The sequence below is a fragment of the Camelus ferus genome, chromosome 8 (genome assembly GCF_009834535.1).
Source record: "Camelus ferus isolate YT-003-E chromosome 8, BCGSAC_Cfer_1.0, whole genome shotgun sequence".
Taxonomy (NCBI): Eukaryota; Metazoa; Chordata; class Mammalia; order Artiodactyla; family Camelidae; genus Camelus; species Camelus ferus.
The window spans coordinates 20,224,530-20,250,566 of NC_045703.1; the positions used below are offsets into that span (position 1 = coordinate 20,224,530).

General features: G+C 38.4%; 1 long non-coding RNA gene across 1 annotated transcript in view; it reads right to left on the bottom strand.

Moving 5' to 3' along the window:
- Nucleotides 1-2,913: 2,913 nt before the first annotated feature.
- Nucleotides 2,914-26,037, bottom strand: part of LOC116665287 — a 43,276-nt gene continuing 20,152 nt past the window's right edge. Inside the window, exon 3 of the long non-coding RNA XR_004321823.1 lies at nucleotides 2,914-3,171. This is a non-coding gene — a long non-coding RNA (uncharacterized LOC116665287). The remainder of the gene's footprint in view (nucleotides 3,172-26,037) is intronic.

Here is a 26,037-nt window from a genome sequence, read left to right on the forward strand (position 1 = left end):
TCATTTCAGTAATCATAGACCAGCACCCTAAGTGCTCGATTGCTTCATTTACTGATGGTCAAATGAAACACGGCCATAAAAAGAGACAAGGGAGTTGTGGAACTGTAAAAGAGGGACATCATAATCAGTTGAGGGGATTAGAATAAATTTCTAAATAGAGATTTTTGTGAAGGCATTTAGGGATGAATAGGATTTGGGGGAGCACCTGAAAGCAATCTCTCATTTCTGTGATTGCCAACGTAGGGAAAAATCGTAAAAGACTTTGAAATGGACCAAAAAGATTACTGGATGACTTCAGTGGAAAACTAGGTGAATTCACTGATTCTGTAGGGTCACTGGGCCTTTCATTGTCTTTGAGCTATTTTACAATTCTATGATTTGTGGATAACTGATACGAATGTAGATAATCCAGTTCATAAACAGGCAAACCTGTCTGCTGGCAGTCTAGTCCCTCTCCGCTGCCTATGTTCAGTGCAGGCACCTCAAGCAGACGCCTGGTGCCCCAGCCCGGGCGCCCAGGTTGTCAGCAGCACATCTACCGCCTCTCACATCTATGTCTCTTCTTATAGATGGTGATGCCCAAGCAGGCTTGGATGGCTTTCCTAGTGGCTCCCATAACGCTTGTCCTTCCCAGTTCCTGCCCACTACCTACCTCTCACTTCTGTCCCTAACACGCAGGAATCACTGAATCACCCTGTCCCTTTTATTTTTAAACCATTGGGGTAGGGGGAGGTAATTAGTTTGTTTTGTTTTTTTTTAATTTAATGAAGGTACTGAGGACTGAACCCAGGACCTTGTGCATGCTTGGCATGTGCTCTACCACTGAGCTATACCCTCCCTGCTCTGTCCCTTTTTTTGAATAAACAACTATATTGCCTCTTAAGACAGTATAACTCTAGACAGTAGATTCCAGACTGTGACAGTACAAATAGCTGTTTATGTTCATCCCTATCCATCACCTTCCCTTTAGTACCTGAAGCATAAAATTCCCTCTAAGGACGAGGAAAACTGTAACCCAGGGATCACCGGTACCTTAGAGTTCTAGAGTATAAAGTTGTCTCATGAGATGAAAGGTCCTTCTGCCTTCTAATTATGTCCATCAAACCCATAACATTTTAATAAGAAACCTAGATATTCCAGAAATACTTTTTTAGAATCACAGACATTCTTTAAAAAATAAACTATTATATATACATATATATGTATAACTGAATCACATGCTGTACACCAGAAACTAACACAACATTTTAAATCAACTATACTTCAATAAAAAATAATAAAATATTAGTGCATTGTTTCCAATCTTACGAAAATAAAACAACCCCTATAGTTGTTGCCAGCCCTGAGTTCATTGTCATAAAAATGGCTCTGGCTCCTGATTGAAGTCAGCAACCAGTCCATTATCTTCAGTAGATGTCTCCTAGGAATGCAGGCAAGAATTTGTTTAGGTGCTATTTTGTTTATTAATAAAGTTGTATACCAGAAACTGACCAGTGCTACAGTACAACGTTGCAAATAGTTTTCCATCAGGAGTGGGATATGAAAAAGTTATTCTGAAGTGGAAGCATGAAGCCCATGGCCCAGGACCTTTGCCTGCTCTAGTCACACATCACCGACAAGAGAGGAGCAGACAGGTTCTGAGAGGAGGGTCTTCTCACATATGGTTGTTATTCTGTCTTACTGTTGGGTCTCGAATCTACTTTTAAGAGCAGCACAAAATAGTGCCTTATAGGTCACGAGGAAGTTGAAGCATCAACCAGAATAACACAGAAGGAAGGCTTTCCTTACTATATCCTCAGGAAAACCGAGTTAACGCCCACCTGGAAAGGAGAGAAAGAGAGCCCAGCACAGACTGGGTATCACTTTAATTGAATCTCCGTGCATGATTTGATTAAGACTATTCTGTGGGGGGGCATTTTTAGGGTTGCAGGATAGTGCATTCATCATGACCTTCCAGTATGCTATGTTCTGGTTATGTAATTGTGAAATCATTAAACTGCCTTCATAAAATTATACGAACATTGAATGATTACTTCTTAGAAATGAACCTCTTGATCCTGCTCAGTTTCTAACCCGTAATAAACTTGGCACCACGAGAGAGGGTTGGAAGTGAGACGTAAAGTGAGCAGGGCTTGGCATCCTTCCGCTAAAATTCCTACTGGGGAAGACTTGCCCTTTTAAATAACGCCAGACACTAAACTGGTATTTAATTTAAAAATCTATAATCAACAACCATCCCAACAACCCCTTAGACGTCACTGCGTGTCCATTCTAACTCCCAGTTACGAAATTGCTGCTAATGCGCTCAACAGAATAGGAGCATTTGAATTGGGGACGTTGGAGGTCCTGAAACCATAGAGATCAAGAGATCGCTATCCTGTTTCCGAAAAGAAAATTCTATACAAACGTAGCTGAAATTAAGAACAGAGGTTTTTGAGTGCTTTTTAATTGAAACTGCTTTAGACAGGGGTACCTCATTCAGTTACTCTCATTCTAACTAGGACAGTAAAAGGATACAACTGTGTCCTAAAATCCACCATCCTGAAATGTTCATGTTTTCACAGTTCTGAGTATCTTAATGAAGAAAAGATTAAGATCAAAGAAATCCTTTTGTAAGTGTCAGGGAACCACGTGAAGAAGACCAAACTTAAGGAGAAATTTCCAGGTGATGGGTTACACTGAGAAATTAGGTATTTCACCCTCCCCACTGGCCCCCCACTGCCGACTCAGCAGATACATATCTCAGCAGACATCATGTGAGGTCTGAGACTCAACCATCTTAAATACCTTCTATTTTTCAAAGCATTTTAGACTTGCCCAGCATGCTTTATAATTCAGTTCACAATCATGTCTACCCGTTTATCCACAAGATGAAAGAATGCACAACAGGAAGAAGTCCCAAGAAAATCCATCACGGCCTCAGAGATTAACACGGTAAGGACTCACCTTTATCACCAGCTGGGAAGCAGGTGATGACTGACATATGCAGATCTGATCGGCTTCTCAGTGCTGGTACCCGAGGAGAGCCCCGCTAAGAAAGGTGGAAGTACTTTGGTAAACAGCAGCTGATGAGTATCGGTCAAGGTAGATTCTTGGTCCTGAAGCATCTCACAAGGTAAAGCCAGCCTCAGTTACAAGTTAGAGATCTGTCTTTGAAACGGCAAGCTGATCCTGAGAAAAGCAAATGAATTAGGTAAGTTGGGGGAGGGTGTAGCTCAGTGGTAGAGCGTGTGCTTAGCATGCACAAAGTCCTGGGTTCAATCCCCAGTACCTTCACCAACAGCAAACAAATAAAAATTAAAAATCCTTAAAACAAATAAATTAGACAATGATTTCTGATTCAGCTACCATTTTTCTAAATTTGCTTTGTTTCTCTATGTGTAGGGGGAAGGTTGTTTATTGATTTTGAACTTTGCTAGCAGTGTGCCTACTTCTAGAACTCTGGTCTTGTCCTCATAGAAGTATATCTCTTTAATATTTTAAGAACCTTGTTTATAATGGTACATAGTGTTTCATATTAGTAATACATTTTTTTATTTTCCCTATTATAAATAATAATGCAGTGACTAGCTTCAGATATAAATCTTTGCATGAATTATGAGATAAAACCCCTTGGAATATAGTTAATACCCTTAATTCTTGTCAAATATCCTTTTGCAACAGTTGTACCAACCCACACTCCCTAGTATCATAAGGGAGTGTCTCATGCTATTATCACCAGCATAATTTTAGCTTTTGCCAATTAGGCAGGTAAAAAGCAATATTTTGCTGTAATTCCTAATCATATGGTTAATAATAGTTCATTTAAATTTAACCATATTTTCATGTTTAATGGAAATGTGTTTCTCTTAAATGGCATTCAGTTTTATGTTGTTTATGCATTTCTATTCCTGTTTTTCTTATTGATTTGTAAGAACTGTTTATATATTAAGGTCATTTGTGTTTTATATTTTTGAAGTATTAAGATTTTTCTTAGAAATGTTAAAAATAGAGTATGCCTTTCTGTTGGAAGAAAAGAAGTATATCTCTTTAATAAATATTATTGGTGAAATCTTTGTTTCCACCTATTTATATATTTAACATTTAAGAACCACAGATTTAAGCAAGAAGAGTTGGAAAAAGGGGATACCATTATACTTTAACGGGAGTAGTCATTGCCATTTTCTTATATTATGAACATTTTCCTCTTCTCAGCAGAATCAGTGTTTTATTTTAGTGAGATAGTCAGAAGTGGAGCGGTAAGGAACAGTCTAAAATTTAAATACCAGTGCAGTGATTCCTATAGATTTTCAGGGTTTTTTTGTTTCTGTTTTTGTTTTTTAATCGAAGTATAGTCAGTTTACAATGTTGTGTCTATTTCTGGTTATCTTTTTTTGGCTCTCCACACAGCAGATTAAAGCTGAAAATTCTCAATGACACCAAAAAGAGGTCCCAGGATTCGATTATTCTCATAGAAGGTAAAGCAAAACTAGAATTACACTTGGAAATTCCAAACCAGACCCTAATAATAGCTACGCTTTTCCAGGCATAGTTAAACACTCCCTAGATGAAACAGAGCTTTTAAATGTCTGTGCCGCCAGATGGCACTATATAAACACCTTTATTTTCACTTTTCCCTTCTTCCCCAAGAAATAGGAAGGAGGCAAAATATTAGGTAAGGGAATCCATTCAGTATTTGAAATGACTATGGTTGATTAATTTAACTCAATCTTTAAAGTATGAACCTAAACACCTTGTAACCGATTTGTCAATACCTTAATTCTCTATCAGCAAGTACAGTTCCATTTATGAGAGGTTGGCTCAAAGGCAGCTTTAGATTTGTTCTTTGGCAGATAGGAAACTGAATAATAAGAAGGCAAGAAAATTGATAATATGTGAGAGGGCAGACTGAGAAAAGAAATACATTTACAAGAAAATGTATAATCTTGAATTTTCTTTGGTTTCCATTAAAACTCCCAGTGCCTCAGAAGACTGTCAGTTTAATGTTCTATCAGCAGTACCATAATTTATTCTTTTGTTACACCACGAGGACTGGGGACGAAAAGGCCCGTGCTAGCAGGAGGCACAGGAAGAGATTATATATGCAAATCATTCTGTAGCTCTTGTACCAGGAGAGGGTTTGCCTTGTAATATTTCTTTTAAGTCCCACAGAGAAATCTTTGGTTTGCTGCCAAAAAGCAAAATTGTGAGCTTTACAAAGAAAAGAGAGAAAGGCAGAGAAGATCTGAAAGGAGTGTGTAAAGCTGTGATGAACAGTCAGAAGATGTGTGATAACTGCTGTGTCTGTGATTTTTGTTTTTTGTTTTAAGGGCCAAGAATGGAAGGGCAGAGGGGATGGGTAAGGAATGCAAAGCAGTTTGGAGACCAAGGTTAAGTGGATTCAGGCCTCAGGAACTGAGGGCATCAGGTCAGATCCAGACAAAATGTGACCCGTGTGACTGGTGGTGGATAGACATAACTCAGATCACCTGCCTTCCTAGGGCAGGTGGGATGCCCCTTGATTTCCCTTCCCAGGAGCAGTCAGCTGTGTGCCACAGACTGGAGGTCCCAGATGCTGATTCTTCCATGCAAGAGACAAGTGGACACTGAGGGAGAATTTTAAAGACATCAGAGAGCCTGAGTGGGCTACCTTATCTCTGTAGCTGGTAGTTCTGCTGGTCCAGGAAGGTCAGTGAGGAATGGAGACAGAGATGGAACATGGGAGGGGGTGGGGGGTGGAGGAGCCTTCCTCCTCCAGCACACAGTCAGTAAATTCTTTTTCCTTCCTTTGTATTTTAGCTTACAAACATTGGCTCATCTCTGAAAAGGTCACCCTGTTGTTCAGACAGAATTTGTGACTCTCAGCAGCTGGGAATACCTTGGAACCAAAGAGAACCTATTAGGAAAGAAAAAACAAAACAAAACAAAAAAAAAACCCAGACTCATTGCTAAGCCAAAAATAGGGAAAAGATTAACCTCTGATTTTTTTAAAAATGGCAACAAGAACACACAGCATTTCTCTTTGATTCACAGCCTTAATAAATTCTGCTTTTTGTTTGCAATAATTCTAAGGTGTTCTAAAGACACTTTTACATTAGAAAAGAGTTTCATATTAGTTTAAATTACTTTAGGAAAGAAATGCCCTATTCCACCAAAGTTATGGAAAAATCTATAGGGAACAATTTTTCTTCTCCCTAATGAAGAAAGAACCTAATAAAGATTGCTGAATTTTGGAGATCAGGGAGTTATGTTTATACCCACAATAAAATGTTAGGCGACTACATCAGAAAAGCCTTGGTTCATTGATTTTGACACAAGTATTTGAAAGAATTTTGTTTCCTTGGTAAATGGTCTGTAGACTCTTGGAAGTGTTGTTAGCTAAAATATTATTAATGTGAATTCACTCAAGACATCTCATAATTTTGCTGAGAAATGAGATGTGAACACTGCGTTTTATGGGGGCAAATGTTGGAGGAGGGGCGCAGGGAGAGGATGAACAGTGTAGCTGAATTGATGGGAGCTCAGAGCACCAGCAACAGGGAAAGAGAAATCACGAAACCTGGATTTTGCTATCAATTATCATTCAGATTCAGCTTTAAAAAATTAACTCTTTGGTTAATAAACACGTGGGGAATAGCTCCACACAAACTATAGGCACAATGCTGGGGTTTTCCTACGCATTCAGTGCAATCTAGTTTCCATGTGCTAAATTCATTCACCTTACCAGTGTTCTCACTGTCCCCATCCATCTAGTATTTCATTAAGTTTATGCTGGACACCAAGTCTAACATGACTATACCGCCACCCCTACCCCAGACGGCATTAGTAGATCCGACTTCGTGGCCAGGAGGTCAGGAGACCAACTGTCCCAGTTCATGCAGGAACGAGTGGTTTCTTAGGATGTGGGACTCTCGGTGCTAAAATGGGGACAGCAGCAGGCAAACTGGGAGAGTTGTTCAGCCTAACAGCCTAACACTGCTCCCCCTGCACCCACCTCCGACTCCCGCTTTTGTTAGTGCTCTCATAAAATTGATTTTTCTCGTTTGTCTCTTTTACTAGACCAGGTTTCCTGCCTCTCTGTATCCTTATCACCTAGCACAGCGCCTGGTACTTAACTGATACTCAACAATGTTTGTTGATCACATAAAAGAATGGAGAAATACATGCATAGAGGAGGGAACAACAATTTTCTTTATTTCCCCATAAAGAGGAGGCACTTAGGCTTTCCGTGTTGCAATCCTATTATAGAGGGTCTTCAGAGAAATAGGGCCATCAAAAGAAGTCAGAGTTTTGACTGCAGCCCAGAGCTGCCTGGCTAACTTTGGCGCTCTCTTCATAGGGAAGAGGCCCAAGGAGACACCATGCGCTGCCTGCTCTCTTCTCTTCCTGGCAACTCAAGGGTTTTCTCTTTTAAGAAGACTTCTTTCATCCTCCTTCCATTCCAGGTTTCTAAGAGCATTTGTTTGTGTTCTCTACTTTGAAGGCATCTCGAACTGTCTGCATCTTAACTCATTCTTGGATCACCAGAAGCTAGCACTGTATCTGGTCCAGTGTAGATGCTCAACAAAGGAACAAAAGGAAATGTTGAAAACACAGAAGGACGCACTCACCAGTGTCTCATTAGACAGACGTGGAAACCAGAGGAGCTGAACCTAAGAAGGAGTACTCATAACAAGAACATACACTGAATAAGCACTCTGTATCGTTGTACTTGATCCTCACGACAAACCTCATGAAGTTTGAATCAACCTGATTTGATGAAGGAGGAAATAAAAGGTCAGAGTGACGAAGTAATTGCCTGAAGTCTCATAGTGCGTGAGAGACACAGTCCATGCCAGCTTCCTGTTCCATTTCATTTGACCTGCTTTATTTAGGGATAGAGGCTTTTGATGCGCACAGTAAATAGGATGGCATCTGAAGAAAGCAGGAGTGTGAAAACCGGCTCCCAGCATATATTAGAGATGGAGGGCAGGGGTGGACGGGACACACTGAGGAGGGTGTACATTATGACTAAGAGTTTGTGGAACCAACCATCCCCAGAGCTCCCTTCGTAGGAGACATTAGACATGGCTTCCTCAAAGCTCTCAATTCCTCAAATACTCTAGACTTTGAGATCTGCAGGAAGGCAAGTGAGTGTCCAGGCCTAGGTCTAATTTTGTGTTTATATCTATTAGTGAGATATGAGCGAATATGATTATATGATCTTTAGGGACTTTGGAGAAAAAATCCAGTCCCAGATCACACCTGGAATACAAAACCCGGAGGAATTCCACTTATGAAAAGAAGGACCTCTAAAAGAAAGTTTGAAAAGCAACCCAGGACAGAAAGCCTTATGAATTTTAATAAAAAGTGTGTGTGTGTGTGTGTGTGTGTGTGTGTGTGTGTGTGTGTGTGTGTGTGTGTGTATGTGTGATTTAGGGTTAAAGTTTGGTGTTATAATCATATATGCCAAGAAATAAAGCATCTTTACTTCCTATAACTAGTGTAGAAGTAAATGAAGGAATGAAAGACCTTTTTTTTTAAATTTAATTTTTTAGTTTTTAAAATTGTGTACAATTCTGTGGCAGAACAAGAGACACTTTAACTTGCCAATTAAAATAACTTCAGGATTAAACAGTTGTGTTCAGGTAAACATTTTGTCAATTTAAAGGTCAGCTCCCTGTTGGAGATGTTCCACCCGATCTGTTTTTCTACTCCACAAGCATCCATGGAGGAAAGTACTTTGGGCAATGTGGGCACTCGGCATTTATGGACTGTTTTCTATTGGTCTTCACCACCAGGCAGAGAGTCTCAAGTAGTCTCTGGATGAGTGTCCATTGAAGTCTAAGTGGAAAGTCCACTGTGCCTCTCCAGCTGTTCCCACCAGCACCCGCTCCCAAAGCTCTGCTCCAAGAGTTGCACATCCAGTTTCTGACTAACTTCCTCTGGAAGGGGAGTAACTTTTTCCTTTTTCTTTCTCTCCGGAAAAAAAAAAAAACAAAAAAAACAAAACTTCCTCTCTATCATATCCTTCTTTTTTTTCTCACAGCATTACGCACAGTGGCTCAGCCTCCACTGCGGGTGAGTGGTCCTCTACACATCTTGACAGAACCTGTGATTTGCATCTGCCACGTGTAGCTCTTAATATGGGAGCTTTGTCATCACTTAGAAACAGGAATTACTGAGAACCACAGAGCACCCAAGGAGTAGCCTCATTACACATGTAAATAAAACTTTTAAATGGACACGCTTGGATCAGTGACTATAGGACATCTTTACTAGATTCCATCTAAATCTAATCCTAAAAGAAAAAAAAAGAGTAGGAAACCAGTTTTTCTCACAAAACAAATTGAAAGAAACAATTCACTTATTCAAATATTTAATGAGTCTCTTCTCTGGGCTCACCATGCGTTTTTGCTGGCTACATGTCCTAAAATCAGATTTAGCAAGTGGAAGGGGAAACCCAAAGGTGAGTTATGATTTCACATACACAAACACACACACACACACACACACACACACACACACACACACAGATCTGATTTGAAATAACATGTGGTTCTCCTACTTTTGACTGTATTTTAAGCAGAGAAATAATAGAAGTCTATATGTTTTGATTCAATACCATAGAATACACATTCTTTATTTCTAGGAAAACCTTTGAAAGTTGAAAGAAACGTCTTATCCTGCTAGTCTCTAAAATAATTTTGGAAGTTTTACCCATTTCAAAAACAATATTCAATTACACGTAGAGTCCTTGTCTTTCAAAATTTCCATGAAAGTTTTCTCTGACAATGCAATCATGACGTTCCAAGTTTTTAAAAAGTATTAACCTTCTATGTATTTGATAATTACATACTGATAAATACTATATTAAGTACATTAAGAAAAAAAGCTTTCTTAATGTTTAATATTCACTTTTGACATTTTTGACTTTCTGGGATGAAATAATATGAACTAAAGATAGCTATCAATTTAATTAAAACTGAGTTTTCTTATATTAAGATTAGTTGACATTGATATCTTAGGCATAGCTGGTTAATTTACACTAATATTGGGACAAGAAAAAAATTTATAAACAACGTTTATACTTCTGGTTTTCCAGAGATTTTTCAATATGGAAAGGGAAAGAGATCAAAAGATAGTAGAAAGAACATTGGCTGTACCAGCAAGAATTCATCTGAAAAGGACTGGAAGTACAGAGACATGGTTAACCCCAGCTGCACCAAACTACATGGGATGGAACAAATTTTAACTCTCACCTTGGCTTAGATTTATGCAATTTTCCTGGTTGCTCTGACTTGTTTTGCTGCCAGTATGGTTAATATACTCATTTTTATTTAATATACATTCTATCCACAGTCAAACTGCAGCAGAATCAGCAAGGTAGGGAACTGGCCAGTGCAGCTTTGTAAGAGCCAGGTGGATTTTTGTGGCAGCTGCTTGTCAGTTTCAAATTAAGCAACACCAAAGAGCTTTCATTCTCCTCCAGCCCTCCTCGACCTCACCTCAGTCACTTCACAGTGGACACAGAAAAGGGGCGAAAGTCTCTGATCCTTTTCAAATCTATTTTAGGCACATGGATCAATACATCCTGAACACTGATTCTGAGAAGCTACAGAAACCTTAACCTTCTTTTTTTTATATTTCTCCAATATTGACCTTTATTTCCTATATTCAGGGAAGGTGTGGGACAAGTAGAAGGCTGAAAGCAAAGTGGTCTTATGGAATTAAGATAAAACAAGAAATAAACCCTCAGCTGTTGCGCATCACTGGAGAGTGCACAGTAGGCACGGATAGTGTTGGCATCTAGAACCGAGGCAGTGTTATAACCTGAGGATCCTTGGGAGCTACAATTGTGTTGGAGGTGCCCTGGTGGAATTATGAGAGAGGTAAATTTAGGAAATCATAGCTAAGACATACCAAGGACTTTCTATGTATCAAGCATTTCCTTACAAGTTTTAATTTTCACAATCCCATGCTGAGGGAGGTACAGTCATTATCCCTGTTTTACAGACAAGCAAGTGAGGCCCAGAAAGGTAAACTGTCTGACATCACACAGTTGGACAAATGGTGGAGTACTTATATACACAGGCAGGCTGATACAAGAGGCCATGTGTTTAGCCTTTATTCAAAGATGTCTCATAATCATAGTAGACTTGAGTTCATTCAAAAACAAACTGCAGTGTGAGAATCAACCCTCGTGTATATGGTCAAATGATCTTTGACAAAGATATTTATAACACTCAATGAGAAACAGTCTCTTCAACAAATGATACTGGATATCTACATGCAAAAGAATGAAGCTGGACTTTATCTTATACTATATACAAACATTAATTCAAAGTGGATTACAAGCCTAAGTCTAAGACCCCAAACTGTAAAATTCCTAGAAGAAATTATAGGGGAAAAGCTCCATGACAAAGAATTTGGCAATAATTTCTTGGATGTGATACCAAAAGCACAGGCAACAAAAGCAAAAACAGACAAGTGGGACTACATCAAACTCTAAACCTTGGTGCATTAAAAGCTACAACCAACAGAGTGAAAAGGCAATCTAGAGAATGGGAGAAAATATTTGCAAATCACATATCTAATAAGGAGTTAATATCTGAATATATAAAGAACTCTTACAACTCAATTACAACTCTTACAACAATAACAACAAAGCAACAAATAACTCCAATTTAAAAAACAGGCAAAGGAGGGGGAGGGGATATCTCAGGGTTAGAGTGCGTGCCTAGCATGTGCAAGATCCTGGATTCAACCACGAATACCTCCAGTAAAATTTTTTAAATAAAAATTTAAAAAAACTAGAAAGTGAAAAAAAATAGGCAAAGGACTTGAAGAGACATTTCCACAAAGATGATGTACAAATGGCCAACAAGCATATGAAAAATGCTCAAGATCACTAACCACTAGAGCAATGCAAATCAAAATCACAACGAGATATGACCTCACACACATTAGGATGGCTACCATTGAAAAAACAGAAATAATAAGTGTTGATGAGGATACAGAGAGATTGGAAGTCTTGTGCACTGTTGGTGGCACTGCAGAATGGTGCAGCTGCTATGGAAAACCCAGTATGGTGGTTCCTCAAAACATTAAAAAAGAACTAGCATATGATCTAGTAATCTAGGTATATATCCAAAATAATTCTAAAAGAATTAACTCTAAGAGATACCTGCACACCCAGGTTCACATCAGCACTACTATAATAGACAAAAGGTAGGAGAAACCCAAATGTCCACTTATGGATGAGTGGATAAACAAAGTGTAGTATATACATACAATGTAATGTTATTTAGCCTTAAAAAGGAAAGAAATGTTGTCCCATGCTATAGTATGGATGAATCTTGAGGACATTAGGCTAAGTGAAAGAAGCCAGTCACAAAATGACAAATATTGTATGATTCCATTTATATGAAATATTTAGTCAAATTAATAGAAACAGAAAGCAGAATGGTGGTTCTAGGTAAGACTAGGGGTGGAGGAGGTGAGTTTGGGAGCTGTTAATGGACACAGAGCTTCAGTTTTGCAAGGGGGAAAGTCCTGGAAATCTGTTGCACAATGATGCAAATAGTTAACACTACTGAACTGTACAGTTAAAAATGGCTAAGATGGTAAATTTTATGTGGTATGTTTTTGACCACAGTTGAAATAACAAAGAAATGGCAGTCTGTAGTTGTGAGAGGCTAAATTAGGGGGACAAGTGTATGAGGAGAAGTTGCTTGCTATCTCATTAAGCTGGAGATACAATGTGTTAAAAACAGCTCCTTTGAGCAGAGCACACTGCTTGAACAAAGAGATGTTTTCCTTATTCTGAGTATGTAAACCTATATACTGCTGGAATAATAACTTTCACTGAAGCATTTTTTTTTTTTTAGCAGAGACGTCAGGAATCTCCATAATCATTACTCTGAAGCAAAAATTAATCTACGAGTAAGAACGATTATTTTACAGGGAAAAAAAAAGAGAGAAAATATCTTCATCCAAAGTCACTGCCTGGTAGACTGAACTAAAGGTAGGCAACCTTTAATTTTGAAACTCACCTGACAAAATAACATCCCATGTCTCCCTCTGGATTCTCTCAAGCTCAACATCCCTCCAGAGCTGCTTTTCCAGGAGACCATCTTATCTTTCTCTGACTGGTCAGTGGTCGAGGAGTGTTGGAGTGAGAACTTGAGATGAGTACTGTACATTAACTAGACCAAGGGGTCCTTTCCCCTCTCCATTCTCCTCCCCTTCTTCCTCCGGCCACCTTAGGAAATCAAACTTTTAGACTGTTCAACCAGCCAAGTTGTCTGGAAGTACTTAGCGGTTTCTAGTGCAGCCGCCATTCTCTGCAAAGAACCAAAGACATCCCCTCAAATTAGTATCCAGTCCTGAGGAAAGAATCAGCACCACATCATTTCCTCCAGTTTTTGGTAATCTGTTTTTGCCTCACTGATTTCAAGGAGGAATGTAAACTCCTCCTTGAGGTGGTTGAGAGCTTGAGTTTAGAGGCAGTAAACAAGAACTGAGAGTTGAAAAGTGTACATCCTCAATTATGTTTGGCTTCTGGTGCTTAACTTGACTTCCAGATTGGTTATCACAGGTTAGTTTTATGCTTCAAAAACTGCTTTACTAATTCTTATAATAGTGTTTTGAGCTAATCTGAGGTGCAAAAGAGGAAGGAATTTCGGCGATAAGACCAAGGTGAATACTGCTTGAATACTCCCCTTGCACCTTGCTCTGCCTGTAACCCAGAACTTTCCCTGGAAACTAGGAAGGAGGTGAGGACTAACCTCTGTCTCCACAGCAGCCTTCCAATGTATTAGGAGGGGATAATTTCAATGTGAAGCAAAGTTTGAATGCAGTTGCTTCTATCTTCTAGGAAGTGGCCAGCAGTGGTTAAGCCATCCTTAATCTTTCTCAGGTTCTGTTTTCAAAGTTACCCCCGATAAATATACAATCTGTTCTAGTGATTCTCCATCGCCCCACTCCACCCCGCCTATTCTGGGCCACAAGTGGGGAATCCCTGCAGACTCCTTCATCAGGGCCCCTGCCCTCTGGCTTCTGGTCGGGTTCAGCCCCTGGGAAGCATCTGTAGGAGCTTGGAGGGCAAGCAGGAAGAGAGATCAGGTTATATCTTCCTCTACTCCCTCCCTGCGTTGGTGCCTGTAACCCCTGAGATAACAGCTCTTACTGGCTCTCCACAGCCCCAGCTTTCAGGAGCTCAGAGACACTACTTCCTTCCCTTGCTCCTTCAGGCCTGGGAGTGTGATGACCTCCCACTGCCCCTGTTCCGGGGACTCAGTGTTCCTTGTTAGTTTCTCTGTCCCACACACTTCTGGAGACAGTCCCTTAATTCAATTCCTCTTTTAGTTCAACTCTTCTGAGTGGAATTTTTATTTCTGCTGGGACTTTGACTGATGCACAATTAAGTTAAAAATAGTTTGTTTGCTATGCAAGCACCATTTCAAGACACATTTTTTTCAATTCCCTTTCAATCAGACTAAACCGACAAAGCCCCTTCTACACAGAATTTCTGAAACTCCCATGAGTAATGTTATAATTCAGTCTGGGGGTAGATGGTTCTTTTTAGGAAAACATCATAATGATATGGAAATCTTGAAGAGCGGAGTGAGGAGAGGGTCTGGAAAATCTTGAAGAGCTCCCCCCACCCTTTTGTTTTCCTGCACAGAAATTGTGCCTTCTGATTCTAGTAAGGGTACATGCAGCTACATATTTTAAGAAATTCAGATTTAACTCAAGAACACAAGTGTAACTGTATGTTTATTGTTGACTGAAGGTACTAGTGATGGGAGAGGGAACTTCTGGTGTTCATAGGAGAGCAACCACAATCAGTGTTACTCTTGTCTGCTGATGCCAGACCACATTTCCAACACCTCTTATACATATGACACTCAAAGCTATCTTCTAACACTATTACTACCTCATTTCACAGAGGAGGAAATAGAGGCAACAAGAAGTTAACTAACTTGTTGGAGACGTCACAGCTAGTAAGCAGAAGGCCAGGATTGCAAACCAAGATAGTTTGCATTCAGATGTGAAGTTCTCAATGCCTAACTTACCTAATCTCAAAGCCAGAAATAACCAGCCAGGAGAACGTTCCACTTTGGTTCATCTGCCTCATTATTTTGTTGTCATCTCTGGGGACACGATTCTAAAACCGCATAAAAAATGCTCATTCTTTATTTATCACTGGAAGTGGGAAGGAGATAATCTAACAGGGACTTACTAATTCCATTTTTTCCAACAAGTATTTAGTGAGCATCTGCAAAGTGCCAGAAACTCTTTGAGGTAGAGGGGCAATAGCTGTGAACATGTGGACAGAAATCCATGCTTCATGGAGTGTAGACAGATTCCAGTGAAGTGGACACAGGCAATACACAAAATAAGCATAAACAGAATAAAGGAAAATCAAGTGGAGAAGGATGAACAGACAGGGAAGGCTTCCACAAGAGAGTTGTTCGTGTGTTTAGGAAGCCATGGAGGAAGAAACGAAATCCGTGTTCTCCTTTTCCCCTTTACTTCTAGACTCCTTCCCGCCAAGATGACGCTTGGGTGGGTGCTGGGTTGCCCCAGGAGCCTGCCCACCATACTTTTAGAAATTCACTCCTCAACCAATGCAAAGCTGGAAGTGTTGCTATTAGGTTGTTACTGCTCCTTGTCAAAACCATTTTTAGGTCCTTTTAGGTTGTGGGCCACTCACATGTCTGTAGTTCTTGAAAGATCCTTTTAAGTCAGAGCATCTTCTCCATCTGATCAAGAAATGCAGCGATTTGAACTTCCCCAAATGCCACGGGCACTTCAAGATCCTCACATGCAGGACACCAGTTATCAACAGATGAGTTGGTGGGGAAGGAAATAGCTCAGTGGTAGAGTACATGTTTAGCATGCACAAGGTCCTGGGTTTAATCCCCAATACCTCCATTAAAAAAATTAAAAGTAAAAAAAATTTTTTAAAAGAGATGAGTTGGATTCCCCTGAGGCTTGATCTCAAACTTGTCTGAGGTTAAGACATTGAATGATGAGATTTTCCCTTCCCTTTCTATTTTGTATGTATGTACATTTGTGCTAAAAAGGCAACAGTGCCACAGAACCTACAGAGACAATTATTATGGAAAAATAAAACCATGGTATCAGATCATGCTGACCAAGCGTGTGGTTTTTTGTGGATTCTCACAAATGACCTCACCTAAACACTGAATAACAGTCCCCAAAACACAACAAATAAACAAAACTCGAGCAAAATGCTCATCATGGAAAGAATGTATTTTAATTCACCAAAGGGTTTATTTCCACACTTTAAAGAATGTTCAAAAATCTTAAACAGTCACCATTGACCTCAGTTTTCTCTCTGCTTCCTGAGGAAGGTGATTTCCTCATTCGCAAAATGTCACCTCGACCTGCTTATCTGTTTTTGAATATTAGGGAAAACGTAAGCTAGAGATCCATTGTATGACAGCTGGGCATTTTGACACAGCAGTTCTCATAGTCCATGCTTGACTTTGCTCTGTTCAAACATGAAACCCAGGTGACAATGTTAGCAAAGAGATGCGTTCTCCCAGGAGTACCCTCTCCACCTACGTGGCGCCCTTCTTCCCTCTGCGCCTGTTTCCTCCGCATCCAAAGCTAGGTAGCAATGATCACTGTTTCACAGTCACCTTTCCCTCCCCTCTTCTATGGTTTATTCCTGGATTCTCAGTGTTCTCAGACTTTGGAGGAAATAGGGATCCCCACAGAGCCCACTAGGCACAGTCCTGAATCCCTCCTCCCATTCTACAGATCTTTTTTTAGGAAAACTTCTTTTCTTTTTCTCCCTGAGCTTCATTGAGATATAACTGACATATACCATTGTGTGAATTTAAGGTGTACAAGGTGCTGACTTAATATATGTATATATTATAAAATGATCACTGCCATCAGGTAGTTAGCATGCCCAGCACCTCACAATATTATCACCATGTGTGTCTGTGTGTGGTACTGTTAACTATGATCACCCTGCTGTACATTAGATCCCATCCTAAAGATTTTGATCTAAAAGGCTTGGGTCAAGTCTCAAGCTTCTGCATTTTAACTTTTTTTTTTTTTTTTAACGGAGGAACAGGGGGTTAAACCCAAGATGCTAAGTACGCACTCTACCACTGAGTTATTCCTCTCTCCCACAAGCTTCTGCCTTTTAAACAAGTATTCCAGGTGATTCTGTTATTAGAAAGTTTGAGAACCACACTTAGGAAAAACAGTGTTAGTGGGAACAAAATACTGTCTCTGGAGAGGATCTACATAAAATTTCAGATTTCAGATATGATCGGTGTAGAAAGAAGATTAAACTTGAGAACTGTAGAGACATAGCATTATGGGATGTTCGGGCTGAGAAGGAGGATCAGTCTAGTTTAATGCCTTCATTTCACAGATGAGAAGATACAGCCTCTGAGAAGTTAGGTGATATGCCCAGAGGTTTATGACACATTTGTGGCTGAATCAGGGCTAGAAATAAAGTCTCCACTTCCTGTTCAGGTTTTCTTTCTCCCATTTTACATTCTAAAAAGAAGTAAAATTGAGAGGATTAATTAGAAAAGTTCTTTTGTTTCTTTTTTTTTTAAGCCTTTTGTAAGGCTCTAGAGTATCTAATTGTCTCTCAAAATATAGCTCCGGTCTATTTACACATTTTGGAAGGGTAACAAAGGAGCTAACTTCCACAAAAGCAAAAAAGAGCACAGAAAAAATACAGCTGGTAGAGGACAAGCTTTTCTCTGTGAAGAGATTCTAAATAATGATTTTATGCTTCAAATACCTGTAACTAGACCCCTCTTTGTAACCACTCCATTCTCCTTTTGGCTTTTCCACATACAATCTTTCTTTTTTTCATCATAGCAAGGTCAAACAGTGTCTTACTGATGCACACATGATCAGCAAGGTGCGTGTGTGTGAATGCTAACACAAGTGGGCATTATTATTTTCAAGAACCAGGTATTAAGTACCAACTTCATCAACATGGAGAAACAGTCCTTTGACACTAGCGTGTCAAGCTCTTCTCCACTTTGATAAAAATAAAAATCGATTTCAAAGTTGTGCTGCTAAGCTGTTTAGCAGGAAATTTGTAGCCTATAAACATGGCCAGTGATTTCCATGTGGAAAACAGATAAACCTAAGTAACATATAAAATTACTGTATAAATTGTACTACCCTGATTGCTTGGAATATCTACCACCCGAGACAGTCTCTTCTTCAAAGGGAAGGACTCATCAGAAAGTCAACTGCACATTCTCAGTCCTAAAATTCCTTAAAAAAAAACTAAAGCTAGACTTACCATATGATTTAGCAATCTTACTCCTAGGCACATATCCAGAAAAGATGAAAGCTTTAATTCAAAAAGATACATGCATCCCAATGTTCTTAACAGCACTATTTACAATAGCCAAGACATGGAAACAAACTAATTGTCCATCAACAGATGATTGAATAAAGAATATGTGGTATGTATATAAAGGAATACTACTCAGTCGTGAAGTCCGACAAAGACAAATATCATATGATATCACTTATATGTGGAAACTAAAAAATGATACAAATCATATTTACAAACCAAAAATAGACTGACAAACATAGAAAACAAACTATGGTTACCAAAGGGGAAAAGGCAGGGGAGGAATAAATTAGGAGTTTGGGATTAACAGATACTCGTTACTATATATGTAATAGATAAACAACAAAGACCTACTGTATACCACAGAGAATAATACTCATTTTCTTGTAATAAGCTGTCATGGAAAAGAATCTGAAAATATATGTATACATATATATGTATTTGTATAACTGAATCACTTTGCTGTATACCTGAAACTAACATTGCAAATCAACTACATCTCCATAAAAAAGAAAATTAATTTAAAAAGAAAGTAAATTGTACATTCAGAACTTGAAATCTGACATGCTTGAAAGAAGAAAAATTTCCACTGTCTCCACAAAAGAGGCAGTGAATATATTAGAGTAGGGGGAGCACCGGTGTTAGAACCAGGAGACAGACGATCTGGCTTGGCTGCTGTGACAAGGTTTAATTTCAGTTTGCATATGTGCAAAATGAGGCTTTCTCAACCGATGTGACAGATTGTCATGAGACTTACATGAGTTTATACTGTAATATGATTAAATAAGATATTGTTATTTAGTAACGGGTACATGTATTCCTAGTGAAAGCAGTATTAAGAGTATTATAACACATGGTATAAGGAGGAAATGGTGACAATATTTACCATGAAATAATACCTATTTCTGGTGAAAAGGCAACACAGTCTTTTGCACAGCGTAGCATTCCATAAAGCATGACAATAATGTTATTCAGTGCTTTCCCAGTGTCCTGGAACTAGCTTGCAGGTGTGGACTTGCTCCAACCCCTAAATCTCTATTACAGGCAGTAATTAAGCCAAGTAGAAGGAGGAGAGATGTGTTTCAGGGAAGGGGACCATGAGTAGAGATAAATGAGAGTCCACTCTCCCTGATAGATCCTTAATTCCTTGTACACAAGTCCAAATTTAGGATTTTTTTCTAAGTGGACCACCTACTACAAGCTTTTTTTTGCCTCTGTAACTTGTCAAATCAAATTCACTGAATGAGATAAATCAACAGCAGTAGTCTGAGTGCCCCCTAGTCATAATCATAGAGTTTGGAGGTGGAAGGAATGCATTTTTTGGAAATTTCTTAGGTGATTCTGAGACCTAACCAGGTTTGGGAATCAAAGCTATAGAAGATCTAATCCAGAAGTTCTCAATCTCTGTTAGAAACAACAAGGGAATTAAAAAAAAATTATCCAGATTTTTTTTTGAGCGGGGCATCAGAACTTTTCTAAGTCTCCCACATGTTTCTAATGTGCAGCAGGAAGGTTAAAAACAATGGCTCTAGTTTAATTCCTATTTAATGAGGGAACTTCACTCCTCCCTTCTTGAAGGGAAAGAATTAACTTTCTATAAGCATGTACCAATCATGAGTACTCAATTCAACTCAAAAAATCTTTACTGAGCACCTGCATGCATATGGTATAAATCCTGGTTCAAATGACTTTATCAGCTAGTAAAAGGGATGAAAACAATTCAAAATCATATAAGGCAGAATCATGCAAAAGATACAGGGCAGGAAAAACAAAGTGGGTGTTTCAAAGGGCTGAGAAATAACTCGAGGTCTTTATCAGGAATACAGAAGATGATTTCTTAAAGTCAGAGGGTGTGGACTTCTGACAGCTAGTGAGGTCTGTATCTGTGGAACTGTAGATAATAATACGACATGCACACTGTAATTCTATCTCATGCTTTGAAAGTTAGCCTGTGTGCCAGAGAATTGTAAATACTTTGATAATCACGGACATTAGAACTATAAAAATGTCCTGAAAGGAATATTGCCATAAATAAAGGTAACCTTGGATTTTTTTTTTAACTTAAGTGTTTTAATTTACAGAATTGCTTTCATTCTTTTCAAAGTCCTGAAAAATTACTCGAGAATAACTACAAATGATGGTCATGGAGCACATGGTCGAACCTAGATATCTTTTAAAATACTTTTTAAACTTTCTAAATATTCTACTATGTCATTACTTCAATTTCAGGGATACCCATCAAGTTCAGGGCCCCATCACCTACCATCTTAACCATCTCAAAGTCTTTCTGGTTTCCTTTCCTCTAATCCATCATCTGACTCAATTCATTCTACACATTGTGAAATTAGTCATTCTAAAACACTACTATAAAATGTTTTAAAGGTAAAATGAAACTACATTTTGCTATACATAATTTTATAGTATCCATTTATATTTTTCTCCTTTCAGGGTTTAATTATTATTTGTCAAAGGAATACATTTACTAATTAAAGAATTAGAAAAAATTACATGGCTTATAATGCAACACAGCTCTCTCCTGCTTAATCTTTGCATTCCCGATTTCTGCTCCCCAGAGGAAATCATTTTCAACTATTTTAGTGGTTTCTACTGATGTTACTTGAAATGGTATGCTCATATTGTTATTTCAAGACTTTTCAATATTGCCTGTTGATTTTCATTCTAAAGGATAGGGATTTATCTCAATTACACATGCTCTGCCCCTTTCCTGTCTGGAAATAACTGGGGATATGCCAGCGGATAAAACAAAGTCCCCATACTTATGAACTTACATTCTGGTGCGAAAAGGTAAAAAACAGACAAAGTAGCCAAATAATTGGATACTTCCAAAAAGTGATCCATGATATGAAAAAAGTAAAGAAGGACAAGAGAAAGGATACATGTTCCCTTCCTCCAACCACATAACATAGATATAACAACATTTTTGATGTTTTCATTGGTATAACTAGATAAATATTACTAAACACTGAGGCATAAATTGTACTATGATTACCTTCCATTTATTGCACAACGATTTCTTTTCTCTGAGTCTGAAATGGTCTCGTCTTCACATTTATTTAGTTTTTCATTTTCTGAGAACTAATTCATTCACAAACATGCTGCCAGAATTGTAAAACTTTTCTTAATATGATCAAATACTACAGCTAATCTCTCACTTTCTCTTCCTCCTTCCCTTCCTACTTTCTCATCATTCCTTCCAGAGACCCATGCCCTCTTGCTCCAGTCTTGCCTTTCCAGGCCTGCAGCACACCTGTCACCCTGGGGCCTCCTTTCTCATCTTCTAGTATTTCCCTCTGACTCTCATTGGTGGATCTCCTTTCCTGGACACCTCATCCTCTTCCTTCTTGATTTAGTCCTCCAGTAGCTTCATCAGAAAGAGTGCACAGGAAGTAACTGTTTGCAACCTTATATAATTGAAATGATTTTATTCTATTCTCATCCTTGATGCAGAGCCAGGTATGGAATTCTAGGTTGGAGATGACTTTTCCTTAGAAGTCTGGAAGGACTGCTCCATTGCTATCTGGTGCTCAGCAGTGCTGCTGAGACTTCTGATGCCATTCTGGTTCCCAGTCCTTGGTATGTGACCTATTTTTTCCCCACCGGAAGACTTGGGTTCTAAAATGTCAGAATAATTGGGCTTTCACAGGATCTTTTTTTTTTTTTTTTTTTTTTTTTTTTTGGGAGAGGCAAAAATGTGTGGTGATTAGGAACACAGATTCTAGAGCCAGACTGCTGAGTTTATCACTTAATTAGCACTGTAAACTTTGGGCAGGTACTCAACTTCTCTATGCCTCTGTAGGCTGTAAAATGAGGATAATACTAGTATCCACATCATAGGGCTTTGGGGAAGATAGTAGTAGTAGTTCAAAATGCTATTGATGTAAGGTTTTAGAAGAGTATAGAAATAAACAGACTCTTCTCAACAAAATATTAGCAAACAGAATCCAACAGCATATAAAAAAGATCAAACACCATGATCAAGTTGGATTCATCTCAGGGACACAAGGATGGTTCAACATATGCAAATCAATCAATGTGATACACCATATCAACAAAAGAAAGGACAAAAACCACATGATCATCTCAATAGATGCAAAAAAAGCATTTGATAAAAATTCAACATCCATTTATGATTTCAAAAATTCTTACCAAAATGGGTATAGAAGGACCTTATCTCAACATAATAAAAGCCAACATAATACTCAATGGGAAAAACATCCAAAACAATAAAATACTTAGGAACAAATCTGTCTAAGGAAATAAAAGGCTTATACCCAGAGAACTACAAATCATTGATTAAGGAAACTAAAGATGACTTAAAGAAATGGAAACATATCCCATGCTCTTGGATTGGAAGAATCAATATCATTGGCCATACTGTCCAAGGCAATCTACAGATTTAATGTGATCCCTATCAAATTACCTAGGACACTTTCACAGAATTAGAACATATAATCCTAAAATTTATGTAGAATCACAAAAGACCCAAAATTGGCAAAGCAATATTGAAAAAAAAGAAGGAAGCTGGAGGAATAATCCTCCCAGACTTCAGACAGTACTACAGAGCTACAGTAATCAAAACAGCATGGTATTGGCATGAAAACAGACATATGGATCAATGGAACAGAACAGAAAGCCCAGAAATAAACCCACAAACTTGGTGAATTAATCTTTGACAAAGGAAGCAAGAATGTACAATGGAGAAAAGATACTCTCTTCAGCAAGTGATGTTGGGAAAACTGTATAGCAGCATGTAAATCAATGAAGTTAGAACATTCCCTTACTCCATACACAAAAATACACTCAAAATGGCTTAAAGACTTAAGCATAAGACAATACACTATAAACCTCCTAGAAGAAAACATAGGCAAAACATTACCTGACATAAATCTTAGCAATGTTTCCCTTGGGAACTCTACCCAGGCAATAGAAATAAAAGCAAAAATTAACAAATGGAACCTAATTAAACTTATAAGCATTGGCATAGTAAAGGAAACCATAAGCAAAAAAAAAAAAAAAATGACAACCTACGGAATGGGAGAAAATATTTTCAAATGATGCAACTGAAAAAGGCTTAACTTCCAGAATATATAAACAGCTCATACAACTTAAGAACAAAAAAATCAAACAACCCAATCCAAAAATGGGCAGAAGACCTAAACAAGCAATTCTCCAATGAAGACGTACAAATGGCCAATAAGCACATGAAAAAATGCTCAATATCACTAATTATCAGAGAAATGCAAATCAAAATTACAATGAGGTATCACCTCACACCAGTCAGAATGGCCATCATTCAAAAGTCCATGAATGATAAATGCTGGAGAGGGTGTGGAGAAAGGGGAACCCTCCTACACTGCTGGTGGGAATGTAGTTTGGTATAGCTGTTATGGAAAACAGTACGGAGATTCCTCAAAAAACTAAAACTAGACTTACCATATGATCCAGCAACTTCACTTCTGGGTATACATCTGAAGGGAACTCTAATTCAAAAAGACACATGTACCCCAATGTTCATAGCAGCACTATTTACAATAGCCAAGACATGGAAACAATCAAATGTTCATCAACATATGACTGGATAAAGAAGCTGTGGTATATTTATACTATTGAATACTACTCAGCCATAAAAATAATAAAATATTGCCATTTGCAGCAACATGGATGGACCTAGAAATTCTCATACTAAGTGAAGTAAGTCAGACAGAGAAAGACAAATATCATATGAAATCACTCATATGTGGAATCTGAAAAAAAAGAAAAAAGAGGACACTAATGAACTCATCTACAAAACAGAAACAGACTCACAGACATAGTAAACTATCTTATGGTTACTGCAGAAAGGGGGTGGGAAGGGATAAATTTGGGAGTTTGAGATTTACAAATGCTAGCCACTATATATAACAGATTTTTAAAAAGTTTGCTGTATAGTACAGGGAACTATGTTTAGTATCTTGTAATAACCTTTAATGAAAAAGAATATGAAAATGAATATATGTATGTATATGCATGAGTAGGGCATTGTGCTGTACCAGAAACTGACACATTGTAACTGAATAAAAAAAAACAAAACAGGCTCAATGTGCCATGTTAAAATGGAGGCCTTCTTTTACCCTTAGGTATTAGTATGTTTGTCATTAACTGTAATATTTTATTTCATTCATTTAAATAATTTCTTATAAAACTAAACATTTGTTGTACTACATATATGAAAAATAAATACCTCAGTGTTCTCATAATCTGGTATTTTTTGAGGGAACAAATCAACACTTTGTGATCCAACAGGCTGGTGTGCCCTCATATTAGTCAAACTGTGAATATTCTGTGAAGGAGAACAGACCAGAAAATGTCTATGATTTTGTAAAACAAAATTATAGAATGATTCATGCTAATAAAAGAATCTGTAAAAAAAAAAATCCCTATAATTTTTATGGAAAAATACTTTTGTCTAGTTTATTCTTCTAGACAGTGTTCAATAAATGTTTGTTAAATAAATAAATGCTCCCAGAAACAGTCCTACCTCATCCATTCAGCTGATTTCATTTCTATCAGAACATTTCCTTTCCCTAACTACTCTCCAAACTCGGCGAACGAAATGTAGAAGTATTTATGGTAACATTTCCCCAGCTGTGCTCTTTGGAATCTCAGATTTGCAAGAACCAGACTTGCAAGAATAATAAGTAACATCTGAGAAAATGATCTGCTAGTCAAGTACATTTTATAAACTCCGAGCTCGACAAAGTTAAGTAAATTTCCTTACATCTTCCTAGGCTCTTACCTATGATAATATGCATTGTGAATCTTTAAGAGGGGAATAATTACAATTATTTCTCAAATTTATTTTATTACTAATTCTGTTTAGACAGCATACTATTTTATTCCTTACAGAGTAAATTGCATCAAAATACAGTTCAGAACATTTATTGTCAACAGTATGTTTCCAAATTCTGTATCTGTAAAAGACCTCATTTTCATTCTGAGGAGTAGGTTTTTGTTTTTTTTTTTTTTCTCCCATTACCAATTCTATTCTAGATCTCGATCTCTCAGTATTACCCTGTCTTGAAATTCTCTGGAATATCAGGCTGCCTGTCTCCCTGCAGGATATAAATGATGCAGGACGAAATGAAGTCTGTGTCAGAGAACTTTTTCGATTAGAGTTATTGGGGGAAAGCAGAAATGAACAGAAGGTAACAGCGGGATGGTGTGGCACATGGCAGGCCATGCGAGGAGTCCTGTACTGAGCGTGATGCCTTAGGACCAGTGTTAACTTTAAGCAGTATCAGGCAGAGAAAAAGAACACCACGGGTAATCATTAAGCACTCTCTTCTCTCTCTCCCTGCTCTTTAGTGTTTTCCAAACTTTCTCTCGGTGTGTATTAAGCATTCAGAGTCTATGGCCAGAGGCTCAAACTGACTGAACCAGACTCTCCAGAGAAGGGAGCTAGGAATTTGTATGCAGAAAGAATGGTTCTCAGGACTGGCAGGTACAGAAAATACTGGGCTTGGAGCCGCAACTGTGGGGCTCGCCTGGCCACGCCTGTCCATGACCTCATCTTGCTCCCAGATCCATGCTAATCCTGTTGGAGAATCCGAACTTACTCTCTGCCTTCCATATCTACTTCTCTTGGGATGCTGACTGCGTAACTTCTGAGCCCAGTCTCTCATCCTGGCTCTGATTTCTCA